This window comes from Cupressus sempervirens, chromosome 5, assembly GCF_028749045.1.
Source record: "Cupressus sempervirens isolate cs-2001-9-10 chromosome 5, ASM2874904v1, whole genome shotgun sequence".
Lineage (NCBI taxonomy): Eukaryota > Viridiplantae > Streptophyta > Pinopsida > Cupressales > Cupressaceae > Cupressus > Cupressus sempervirens.
The window spans coordinates 233,941,333-233,955,379 of record NC_143122.1 but is presented as its reverse complement, the minus strand read 5'-3'; the positions used below and the strand labels follow the sequence as shown (position 1 = coordinate 233,955,379).

Here is a 14,047-nt window from a genome sequence, read left to right as displayed (position 1 = left end):
TGAGTGTTCCTTCCACGACATTAGCCCCATGATGTGTCGATGGCACATGGTCTTATAGGTGTATGTACCTCTTCCTCACTCTCAATGTTCTTGGTTCTTTCTATTTCGTAGTGGCCCACTTTCCCAGTTACTTGTCACCTCACCCTTGTCTACATTAGGGGGGCTCTTATGTTATTTCTCATACTTCCTTGATTCGATGGAGTGATCTATGTATTCAGGTTTTTCTCCTATGTACTAGGTAGATGTAGTGGCTAAGTACCTATGCATTTTAGTGAGATGGATCATTTATCATATAGACACTCTTTTTTCTATTCCTACTTTAGCTGCAACCTTCCATGTTTCATTGACCAACTTTTCAAGATTTGGTGTTTCATGCCATCTATATATTTGATTTTAGTTGTTTGTCTTTTTGTGCCTCCTAATTCAATGCAAATTACAATCTTCTCCACTTGGTCGGTTCTATTTCAATGGAGCTTCTTTCAAATCAGTAGTTACTTTTTATAGAAATTTGTAGCTTCTACACGCTTCAATGATTTTCTTCATGATTGTTCTTTGTTCCTATTTTTTGGAACAATCCTCTAGTTGGAGGCTTCTACAATCCTTCACTAGGTTTTAAGCTATCTCTTTTGGGAGTAGATTTTTTCCCACTGGGTTTTCTCTATTTCTCTGTTTCATAGAGATTTGGTTTTGATTGGGTACCTCATCAGGCCTTGTTTTTGGGATTGAAGTTTGCTTTCAATATTGCACTATAGTTTCCTTGCTCTTTCTACATTGTTTGTAACTACATCGTTGCTCATCTTAAGTGGGGGTGTTAAAGCAAAAGGTCAATTTAATTTCATTAATTAAATTGCCTTTTCTCCCTTCTTAAGATTTCACTTTATTCACTTTTTGAATTCTCTATTTAATAATTAATTAGTAATTATTAAATAGCTTTTACCTTTTAGGTTACCCTTTGTAACTTTTTAGGTTACCTTTTTGGGTTTCAATATCCTTTTATAAGGATTGATCTTTTGTAATAATTTACATATTTTCTTTATCTAAGAATACAATTTTCATATTTTTAGAGAAAACCCTTGCCTCTTCTTGTCTTTTTTTTCTCTATGATAGGTTTTCTACATGCAATTATTCGAAGGATTCATGGATTTGATTTGCATATTTGCTCAAATTTTTCATTATATGTTGGGATTGTTACAAGATTCTCTGCTAATACTAAGGAGAATAATTTGATGGTTGTTAAGAGAATTATAAGAAATCTAAAAGGAATAGAAGAATATGGTTTATGCTACAAGAAAAATGAGAAGTTTGAGTTGAGAGCCTACACTGATGTTGATTGAGTTAGAAACATTGATGACAAAAATAACACTAGTAGAGGGGCATTTTTTTTAGGAAAGAGTTTGGTCACCTGGACCAACAAGAAACAAAATATTTTATATCTCAATCTACTATTGAAGTTGAATATGTGGCTACTACAGTAAATTGTACAAACATTGTATGGATCAAATGGCTACTCAAAGGTACAAAGGAAGAAATCATTGAACCTGTGGTGCTTTATTATGATAATACAAGTTCTATATATATCAAAGAACCTTGTGATAGACACAAAGACTAAGCACATTGCAATCAAGTATCATTACTTGAGAGAGTTAGTTCAAGAAAAAGAAGTGAAGATGGAATATGTGAATACAAAAGAGCAGATAGCTAATATTTTCACAAAATAATTATGTAAGGATGCACATGAGTATCTAAGAGGTAAACTAGGGGTAATACTTATATCCAAAGCTACCTAAGAAGCATGAGTAGTGCCCTGCATTAACCAAGATGAATATTGTATCTTACAACTCGATGCAATGGATATTACTTTAGGAGCTTCCTAAAGTAATTAAAAAGCTCGAATAGAAGACCGATCACAACTTAGGTGATAGAGGGAGAAATTAAAATTGTTAACATCTGAATGTTGAGATGACAAGTCTTTGGCATTGTTGTCAAAGAGGGAGAAATAAAGATTACCAAAAAGTGGGAGAAATACTTTAGAAGGAGAAAGAAATATGAAATATCTACTCAGAGCGAGATAGTGTACCTGATAGTTACTATTGAGGGAGAAATGAATAAAAGAAATACATCTACCTAGTAAAAGGGAGACAGTACTGAGGGAGATATAAGAACAGAGCAAACATATTAGAAAGAGGAAGTGATTAGAGAAAGTTAGAAGGGGAAACCCTGCAAGATGATAGATGAAGGGAGTCATAAGGAAGAGTTGATTGTCTGTTGATCAAAATAGAATTTTGTAGCCTATATAGAAGATAAAAGCTATTGATAGAGGGAGATATTTCAATACAAGGAATTATTTTATTTTTGGTACTATTTTTTGTATTGGTTTTCCATGAATGCCAAAGTGGGAGATTGTTCACATGAGATTGTTTTGAAGTGAAGAATCTATAATGGAACAATCATTGTTTTGTCACTGATGTCAAACCTGCTACTTTTTGGTAAGACAACTACTTAGTTGATTTTAGTACTATCATTTGTTTGATTGATAAAGAGGATTTGATCAAATGAGATAACAAGAGCACATAGAGGAAAGGTTGAGTTATGGTATGAAATAGGAGTAAAAAGATCAGTTAAGGTAGTATTGATATAGTCTATTGTTTATCTACTTAAGGCTGCAAAGTTTGGATACACTAATTAAGTCTAGAAGAACAAGTAAGAAGAATTATGTCTCCCAAGATCAACCAAGTTCATAGTAGGTGTCAAGAAAATTTAGTACAAACCGAGTAGAAAATTAATTGGAGCCAAGCAAAGTGAAGATTTAGTGTATGTTGAGTGAATAGTTGATGTCGAGCATCAGTAAACTTTAGTGTTTTCTAAGTAAACTAGTGGAAGATAAGTGGAAGAACAATATGGAAACCGAGTAACAGTATATTGATGTCGAGTGCCAGTATTCATGTTAAATCATAGATTTGACAAATCTAAGCTAACTAGTTTTCTTGAATTATGTGAAGCATGTGGAAGATAACTATGATGAGTTGGTGGCACAAAATTTAGGGCAAACCATTTTGTGATGAATTCAAAGGAGATTGAAGAAGAATTTTCTAGAGGAACCAAATGGAAAAGTGGGTAGATTCATTGTATCTTACCTAACCCTAAAATGGATGATTATGGTTAAGCAACAAAAGATTTTAAATCTCTATTTACAAAGATAGTTGGTCAAAAGAAAAGGTTGTCATGTGCGAGAACCTAAGAAGGACAAGGAGCCTAGGATATTACTTCATTTAGTGGTAGAATAGAAGAGACTGCAAATGACATGCAAAACAAGAAGGCTTAAGAGTATCAATTCCTAAAGGATGAACAAGCTATCAGAGCTGACGTGTGTGGAAGCCAACCAAAATGGAGGATTGAAACAGAAATATGTAACCTGCAGGTGAGTTCTAATTTGTTATCAGATCAAGCTTTATTGTTACTTTCTAATCATTGTATCAGTCTAGGGTAAATCCTTTGGATTAAAGTTTACCTAATGGTCATTTTTAAATCCTTTAATCAGGTGACATTCCAAGTAAATGATCTAAAGTCCTCTAACAAGGCTCACACACAACAGGTTGATTGAAATCCTTTAACTAGGTCACATTTAACAATGTGTATTGTAACCTTTAATAAGGTTGGCCTCAATTCAGAAGAGTGAGAGTTAGTAGCATGTTACTAGTGGTTTTTTCCAAATTGGGTTTCCACATAAAATCCGTGTGTCAAATGTGTTATTGAATCAGTTACATTTCATATTTACTTTTCTGCAAAGTTGCTTTGACCTAGGACAGTAACCTACAAAGTTTAATTATTGTATGATCTAATGGATGCATGCATAATAAGGTTTTATGGATATGAGTCTAGTAAGCATTGAAAAGTTTTATTTGTATATCTAGACCTTGGGTAATTGATTCCCCCATGCCCTCACTTATTCTAAAGAAATACAACAATTATATTGCATATAAATAATAATTTATAGTGCTTATTCATAATCTTAATACATAAATCTTCATAATTTAGATATTTTAAATGTCACCACAATATTTTATTTACAACTATTTAAGATAAAATGGATACACTTCACATGTTTCATCTCTATGGTGTCTTTGTGGAAAATGTTCATTTTGTTTTCTTTATAAGGAAAATACTTTAAAATATCATTAGATTGCTTAAGAAAATAAGTGTAGCATTATATTAGGATTTTCAAAAGGTTAAATTAGTAAGGAATTATTCATGAACTCATTTGATTTTGAGTTAATATGTTAAGAATTTGTAAATTTCATGTTTTAGTTTTAATTTAAAGCCCCAATAAGGTCCTAGCGAAAAGGTAATAAATGTCTTGATTTAAAAATAAATCTAAATCGAGAAACAACACTTTTTATAATATTTGATAAGTTAATGCAGGGTTTCATGTTTTCAAAATATGATAATAGAAAAGAGAAAATTGGTTGAAGAAAATAGCCAAAACAATGGATCAATTAACATTTTCTCAATTTAAAAAGTTACAATATTTTTGTTTGTATTTTTTAAGTAACATGTCTTGTTCTCTTTATCACTTTTGATTTTAGATATATTGTTTTCTTTAATTATTTATTTATTTTAATTTTATTTTGATTTTTTCCTAGTCTTTATGTATTTTATTGGCTTTTATTTTTATTTTTTTGCGATCTTTCTCTCTTTTCTCTAATTTTCTCCTTGGTTCTTTCTTATCTTTTTTTTTTATTGGTTCTATTCTTTTACTTTTATATTTAAAATTTTAAAAATATAATTTTCCTTTGGTTCCATTTTTTCATTTTATTTTGTCCCCTCTTCCCTTTTTGTCCTTGATCTTTAGGCATCTTTTTGTTTTTCTTCTTTTAAACCCCTTCACCCCTACCCTAGTCTGTAAAGTGTGATCCAAAATGTTGATGTAAAAACTCCAACACAATCACTACTAGAAATTGTTACTGAATACCATAAATATTTTTTAAACACATCAGCTAGTATTGTCATAGCCCACTGCCCCTCTTTGTCTTGCAAAACCAAAAGTAAAGAAGGATCTAAAGTTAGGGTTGATTATTGTTTGTTGGGAATTGATCCAAGGTCCTTGAATATAAGAAGTGGTTATTATTTAGATTGTTTTTAGAGAAATAAGTTAGAAAATACCAAAAAACCTCTTCTAACAATCAACTATTATTTTGAAGTTCACTCAAGATTAATTTGTATTCATAGTTCTAGTAAAAGGAATCACTAAGTACTATATTTAGGTCTATCTTAGAGAGGGTCTTATTTTTTAATATTTAGCTTACATTAATCTTTTTTAAAATTAAATGTTAAAATAGTTTGATATTACTAATGTGTTCAATATTATTTCCATAAATTTCAAGAATTATATGTGAACAAGTTCAAATTTCTATTTCAGTCATAAATATTATAAAATTTTGAAATATACATTTCCTAAGCTTATTTTTATATATTATTTGATTGTAAAAAAAAGGTTTAATGGATTGATAAAAATAAATAATTTTCTATTTTTAAAATATAAAATTAGTTGTGTAGTTTAATTGGTTGCAAAATGAGTTTTCATTGTGGAGATTCTTGATTCAAATCTCAAGAGGGACATTTTGGTTATATTTGTGTAGATTCTAAGTTGTGACTCTTGGTCTTTGAAATTGTTATAAGCTTGTAAGTGTCGTGTTATTCATAAAAAAAATACAAGATTGTTAGGTATCTTGGCATTCCCTTCTCTATGGAGCCTTTTCTTAAATATATGTGGCTTTGGGTTAAGGAAAAAATCATCAAGAAGTTAAATAAATGGCACAACACATCTTTATCTCTAGTTGGTAGAGTTCAGGTCTATCAAAAAATTCTCTCTTCTTACAATATTTATTATGCCTCTACCTAGGTGTTCCACAATTACCATATCCTTGAAATTCAAAAGGCCATCAGGAACTACCTTAGGTCGGGTAGACAAAGGTAACAAGAAGCTCCATGTTGTTAAATGGGAGCAGTGCCATATTGACAAGCTCCTTGTGGGTTTAGGGTTGAAGGACCTTAAAACTTGTGGCTTAGCTCTTGCATCTAAATGGATCTTTCACTCCTAGGATGGGGATGATCCTTGGAAAGTTCTGATCAAAAGTAATATTGAAAGAGGATTCCCTAATAATGCTAAATTCTGGAAAAACTTAACTTTTGTGACTTGATTTGTGGCAACTTTCCTATTGTGATTCAAGGCTTTGTTGTTTTTAAATCCATTTGGAAAGCTTAGAACCATGTCAAAACTTAATCATGAATAAGAACTTTTATAATAAACACCAGATTTATGCTGAAAGATCTATTTGGTGAAATCTGCAACTAGCTGGTAAGCTCCTAGCTCTCTCCCAAGGATGCTCTACCAAGCATTAGTCTACCATTTGGATCATTCAATTTGCTAGTATCTTTGAAAATTATTGGCTCATTATGTGGGATGAGCTAAAGCACAGATTTAACATTCCCCCATCTCAGAAGAAGGCATATATATGCTCATGAAAGCCTACAAAGACATTCCTTCTCTCTGCCATGTTGACTCTAACAGATTCTTAAACATTACATGGTCAGATGGAACCATTATAACCAAGCCTAAAGCTAAAAACATATACATTTTTATTGATTCTAATGACTCCATCATCAGTCATGTTAACAATGTGTGGTATACTAATCTTGAGTGCAAATATTTTTCAATATGTATCATTTGAGTGCAAATAATCTACTGTAGGAAGATGTTGTATAGAGTATTTATAGTATAGTTGGATTTCATAGGGGATTAATTTTGATTTATTCACAAGATTATTCTTTTTTTCATTATCTCAGATCCAGGCATTGTACCACTTGCCCAATCTTTTCACAAACAATAAATTATATTTTTTCTTGTTATTCTTAGAAAATGGAGAGATAGAGCTTTAAAAGCCCTTCAAACTCCAAACATATTTTTGGAAACAGATAGAAATTCCTACTTTTATTTCAAATTTTCTAACCACAATTGCAAATAAAGTAGCATTAGATTTTATCAGAGTTCTGACAACCATATTAGATATGGATATGATTGTGAAACCACTATATTGGCTGACAAGATTTTTGCGAGAAGAACCCATGTTGGAATCTAGCTTGATAATTTCTTTTGTACTCTTTTTTGGGAGCAATCACACTGCCTTTGCTATTGTAAATCATTCCTCAAAAATATTTGGAATTGGTGACAAGTTTCTAAACCATCTTTGGTGAGGCTCATTTTGTTGCCGAGCAAGGGAAGGAGTGTCACCCATGGTGTTGAAATTATTTTATATTAAAAAAATAGTTTTTAATTGTACTAAGTTAATTAATTTTACTATAGTACTTTAATTTTTATTTACAAAGAAGAAAATAAATTTATAATTAAAAACATCACTATACCAAAATATGTGACAAACTTAAGTTCATTAAACATTCTCTTTTTTTAAATATCTAATCAAAACTTTTTAATTTCAAAATATTTGTGACATGACCTATATTTTAAGAAGCTATGTAAAACATTCTTAATATCAAATTTTCAAGTATTAACCATTTATCAATATTTAATAATGTCATGAATATAATTTAAACAATTGAAATAAATTATTCATTTTTTCTAGTTTTTCTTTATAGATTTTCTTTACAACAAAAATAAGAATTTATCAAAAATTTAAAAAAATTGCTATATTAAATATCTTCAAATATCAAGTGGCAAATAATTTCATTTATATAATAAAAAAATCATGCCCTTAAAATCAAACTACAAATATTTTAATTCAAATTAGTAATCCTTCCAAAATTAAAAGAATAGCTTCCATATTGGGGTGGTTGGTAAGTTTAGGAACTATGATGATAAACTAAATTCTAGAATGTGTTAAAATAAAATGTAGTTGAAACATTGACAACGCGATTGGAAATAGTAAAGACGTGAACAACGTGATCATTTGGTATATTAAAAAACAAAGCTCTGCATATTGTTTTTGAATTGTCAACCAGATGTGTTGTCTTAGTATGTAGAGAAGACCAGAAACATATGGAATTGGGTTGGAATAGGGTTTTCAAGCAGTGGTAATCACTTGTTCTATAGATCCCAACTTGTTCAAATGACCATGGTTCGAATCCAGAGGATCAGTTAAATCTTCAAAAAATTAAGCTTTGAGCTCTGTGACTCTTTCTCCATGGAATTTTTCTATTCAAACAATGAGACTTGATGTAATTTGTCTATTCAGACAACAAGACTTGGAATTGCATGCAACCCACTAATAAGGTTGGACTCTGGATTTATCTGTTGAGCATGGCATCGAAAATAGATATTGAATTTTTTGTCAATTTTGACAATTTGTTGGAGAATTTGAGAAAATAGGTGTATAAATTTTCTACATAGATTTTCTATTGTTCAAAAAGAAAAATAATCTAGTAGAAATTTCCATAAATAATTTTTATGTTCAATTTTTCTGTGGAAAGTAAACATTTTTACCCCTAGTAAAATTAATATTAGCTAATCAGGAAATAGGAATTGTTGTTTAAAAATAATTAAAAAATAAACTTAGTTTTCAACTTTCGGAAATGACTAATAATGTTTTCCTCAACCTCTAGTAAGGCATTATTTATGGAAGGAATGACCCACATCCCAAAATTGTCATTTGTATACACAAGAAGTACATCTCTCTACTTGCAATTTCGTATCAAGTTTTCTACTACCCCTATTTTGGTTTTATAGTAGGCACTATATGAATGATCTAAGGATATCTATGCACGGATACAAAATATTTCATTGCACTAAATGTTAAAATTGGAACACGTGCCAAATTCCCAAATGGATTACACATCCTTTTATAATCATGTCCAACACTAAAATTATTGTTACAAGGGAAACCCATTGATATTTTGTTTTATTCATTTTGGGGATCTATTTAGCCATTTGGGTGTACTCTCAAAATTTTGAAAGATTATATACATATAATTTTTTTGAAAAGATTATAAAATTAGATATGGCCTTAACATTCAAAGGGAAATGATGGTTTCTTGAAAGAGAAAGTTTACTATTGAATTGAAGCCTTTCTCACTGCATAAAGATCAACTTGTCCAAAAAGAATGAAAATGTCTAGTTCCTATTGGAATATTCAATCAAAAAATATCCTCTTAATGTTTACATAAGGCTTATTTATTATTAGCAAAAAATAAATCAAAACTCTTTTTGAATGACTACTTATTTATTGAGAACAAAAATCCTTATTTTTCTCTTAAAAATAAAAAACAATCACATGCTTATATAGAAAACAATGTAAGAATAGCTCTAAATGACTTGATCTAGTTGTGTCAAGTATATGCACTACCTTATATCCAATCTATTTCTACTTGCATTTACACAACTTTAATCATCTCATGTTGTCCATTACAAACTTCTTTACTATCAACATAACTCTCATATTCTCATCTTAAAAACTTAGACATGCTCACAATAAAACAAGAGTCCTAAAAGACTTAATCTATCTACCCCATATATACTCGCAACCCTATATCTAATCTATTTCTATGAGAATTTACACAACTTTTCTCTTCTCCTTTCCTCCATTAAAGGGGCAGTCATACTATATAACAACAATCTTAATGTGTAAATCTATGGATATCATTTCTATACAACACAATAAACACTAAATAAACTTAGATAAAATAGGTAAATAAAAGAAAGAAAAGTGACTTTCTCTTGCAACTCCAACAATTTTACCAATGATTTATCTTTAATTCTACCAGGTTACTAGCACATTGAAATAGAATCAATTGTTTTGGTTTCTTTGGCAATAAATCTTGTTGCACTTATGATCACTGCTCACCATCTACAAATTGATATGGAATTTGATGATTCTCTCTAAATAGATCTGAGAGGTATAATCTTTGTAGTTGCACTTATTTGTGAAACTCAACCAATAAATTGTTATGAATTTATCATACCCCTCCCCTCGAAAAAGAAAGGAGCAAATTTTTCAACATAATAGGAGTATTAAGAAACATTCTAGATATACTAAAAAAATCATATATTGTTGTAAAAACTATATTGAGTTATGACATTACAAAGGTGTTCTTATACATCATAAAGGAACCAACAACCATGAATAAAATGGAGGTGGTATTGAACTATTGAATCACATTAAACACATTTCTCTCCTCAATTCATTCTCTAGGTTCAATGTCATTTTCATATTTTCCCCTTAAATATCCAAGATGTCATCATTGTAAATCTCCTTTACCATTCTTCATAATCACAATATCTAGATTTCTACCTCCAAATTAAACAACTCTTGAGAAATGTAGTTAGAAAATTTCTCAAAATCGTGGCAACACATTCCATTCTACCAATACAAAATATCTTCTTGTAAATAATCGTACAAAATTTACAAGTTGTACAAATTTAATGAAACTCCAACAAATTGGCTACAATGCAATTGAGAAAAATTGCTAATATTATATCCAAAAGAAAATATTCAAGTATATGGCATGAGTTGAGATAGCATAAATACACATTTAGTATTCCTTTTGAATTGAAAACCCAAAATTATAGATATAAAATAGAAAAAATAATGGTTCACAAATTTTGCATACATAACAAAAAAAAATAGTATAACCTCAACCACAATAAGCATCTAAGAAAACAATGCAAGAGATCAAGCAAATTTTGATCACTGCCAGTACTATCAACAACACATTAGCATTAGGCAAGAGCTTGCAACACAATGGTAACTTGTGAGCCTCTCATGTGGGAGGTCTTGGGTTTAAATCCACTTAACACATAAATAAGAATAATTAATTTGGGCAACTCTAGTTGCTCCTATTTAGGCTTTGTAAGTATAAGTAAACCACCCCACTCCAAGAAGTCATCTCTACCGTTCTTTATTCAATCCATAAAAATCATCAACTCTAGAAACTGAATGCCCATTGGAAGATGCAAAAAAAGTAACTTTTCCCAAAAACAAGAAAATATTAAAATATAATTTTAAGTATAAGAATAGATCAATACCCAGAGGCAAAAAACCATAAGGTTGATCCAAATAAGTGTGATGTTTAAAAGTAGAGAAGATATAAAATAATGTACCATATTATTCCTTCTTATGGTATTTGATAGATAGATTCCACCGAGGGCCACAAATTTTGCACAACAATCTCTTGTTCCTTACATTCATTCAATTTCAATTGGGTTTCTATGTTTTCACTTTATAATCTATGATGGACCCTTCATTGGTGTAAGAAACTAAGTATTGTCTGCTTCTATAAGACTGGTCTCAAAATCATTCTTCAATTCTACTAGACGAAATAATATAGCAAAAACTTAATGACAATATATTGCTTACTTTTTAGGCTTATACAAAAACCTATAATCATAATTTCAACATTTTCTCTAAATGCATATGGATTACCTCTTACAATTATCCCAACAATCAATCTTTTCCACCATCGTTTCTCACCATCAATTTTATTGTTGGCATTAGGGTGGTTTATAAACTTCACACTTTTTGGCATCAATATAGACCACATGAACATTCATTATGTAAAGTTGAGATGCCAAAATGTAAAAATATCCATATTCAACCTTTCTCAAGTGACATGTGCAATAGTAGTTTACTCAACCTTTGCGACCATTCTCCATGTTATTCCTTCCTCATGGCAGCTTCCTTCACGTCATCTACACATAAAGAAAATTATAACCTACATTTTACTTTACTTCTTATTATTGTTATATTTTACAAAATTATTTTAACCTAAAAATTAATTTTAATTTGTAATATATAATTTTCTTGATAATTATATAGTGAAAAAACTTCTAACATTAAATTTATTAAATAATTATAATTATTTGCTAATTTTCTAATTTACAAAATCTAATTATTTTAATTTTTGAAATTGTAGTAAGAATTATTGCTGCAATTCAATTATACACAGATTTTCTATAAAAAATCCAAATAAATAAAAAAATAAAAAAAATAAATAAAAAATATATATATATATATATAATTAATAAAATGAGATTACACATATAAGGCGCATTGCGTCTCTTGTTCTTCACCTGCGATTTGATGGAAAGAAATCATTTCATTTAGCAGCTTTGGACGTTTCAGGAAAAAATAAAACGGGAAATGGAAACATCCAACTATACAATGAAAAGCTGCCGAGATATTCGAAACGGAGATACCGAAATCCAACGGCAGAAAAGTTTTAGATCATTTTTGCAAAAGTTTTATATCATTTTTGCAGAAATGTTTTAGAAAAGTTTTAGACGTAGATCTGCAGAGTCGGATCGCGCATTTCAAATCTAAAGATTCCTTCAGCTCTGTAAGATCGAGTCTCGATGATTTAGCTGATTATGGATTTGGCAACAAAAATCTACAATTCAGCCCCTCTCTATAATTTAGCTGATTATGTATTTGGTAACATTTTTTTCTGTAATTTGGCCCCTCCTTATAAATTTAGCCCATTATACGCTGGTCGACTCAGAGTTGTAGCAACTGGGTATTAATTTCTGCTGTAATCCAGTAACAAGATCCTCTGTGAAAATAATTGGTGAAAATGGAGGTCTTCCCGGCCATGGCTATGATCTTGTTCTGCAGCATGGGAATCAATTACTGGTGCTGTGCAAGGGCCAAAATTAGGCGTTTTGCGAGAATCCACATGGGCGTAGTCCGGTTCAATATACTGCCAATCAAGGACGCAACGAAGCATTTTAGTTGCGCCATTATAATCGATCAGGGTAATTTCGACGGAATCGTGTGTCAGGGAAGACTTGGCGAAGCTCATGAGATGATTGCTGTGAAGAAAATGGATTGCTCTTTCCATGAAAACCTTGGCCCAGTGCAGTTCAACGCGCGGCAAATGGAGGAGGCAACGAACAAGGGCAGACTTCCCGACGGGCAGATGATCGCCGTGAAGAGAATGAAGAAGTGCTCTGTCGACGATTTCTGGAATGAGGTGGAGATGATGAGCAGCTTTCGTCACTGCAATTTGTTGGCTCTCCGTGGTTTCGGCGTTGCCGGTGATGGCAAACAGGGCTGCCATGAGCGGTTTCTCGTTTGCGACTATCTCGCTAATGGCAGCTTGGATCAACACATTTTTGGAGGGAAAATTAGAAATGGGAGAGCATTGTCGTGGGAGCAGAGGAAGAAGATTATAATCGGCATCGCAAAGGGGTTATGTTATCTGCATTGCGACGTTCGGCCGGCGATATATCACAGAGATATCAAGGCCGACAATATTCTGCTGGATGACTGACATGAATCCCTGCATTGCGGATTTTGGGCTTGCAACAAGGGAAGGGCAATCTGGGTCAAAAGTAGCAGGCACGCATGGGTATATGGCGCCGGAGTATTGTCTGACTGGACTGCTTACAGATCGCTGCGATGTCTACAGCTTTGGGGTTGTGTTGCTGGAAATCATGAGCGGCAGAAGGGCCGTGGATATAACTTGCCAATGCCATATCACCGATTGGGTATGGATGCTTCTCAAGGCATCCAATAAAATCGATCTAGTGATAGATCGGATAATGCGGGAGAGAGAAGAGTTGAAAACAATGGAGAGATTTGTAATAGTGAGAATTTTGTGTGCTCATGTGAATGTGGCATTGAGGCCGAGTATGGCAGAAGCATTGAAGATGTTGGAGGGAGAGGCTGCAGTTCCCGCAATGCCAGAAAAACCCCAACCTGTAGTAATTCATAGAGCGGAGGCCGACGAAACAGATTTTCTCAGATTTTCAAACCCTTCTTTCATGTAATGCGTTCCCGTTTCAGATTTTCAAACTCAAGAAAACTGTGTATTAATAATATTCTTTCATATACGATACCTTCTTTTGGCTTACATTTGCAATAAGATACCAGATGTTCGAATTTTAATGATTTAGGAGGCACAATATTTTTTCAGCTACTAAATATATGTAGCTATATCATCAAATGTACAATCGCTGGACTTAATTTTTAACGTTAGACATTGAAAACCATAAAGTTTGTTCGTGGCATAATAACAACGCACGCTTTCGTCCTTTTGCGGA

The 14,047-nt window shown here is 31.7% G+C and overlaps 1 pseudogene; it reads left to right on the top strand.

Moving 5' to 3' along the window:
• The first annotated feature begins 12,576 nt into the window (after positions 1–12,576).
• On the top strand, positions 12,577–13,774 carry LOC149555325 (putative receptor-like protein kinase At1g11050 pseudogene; annotated as a pseudogene).
• The last annotated feature ends 273 nt before the right edge of the window (positions 13,775–14,047 follow it).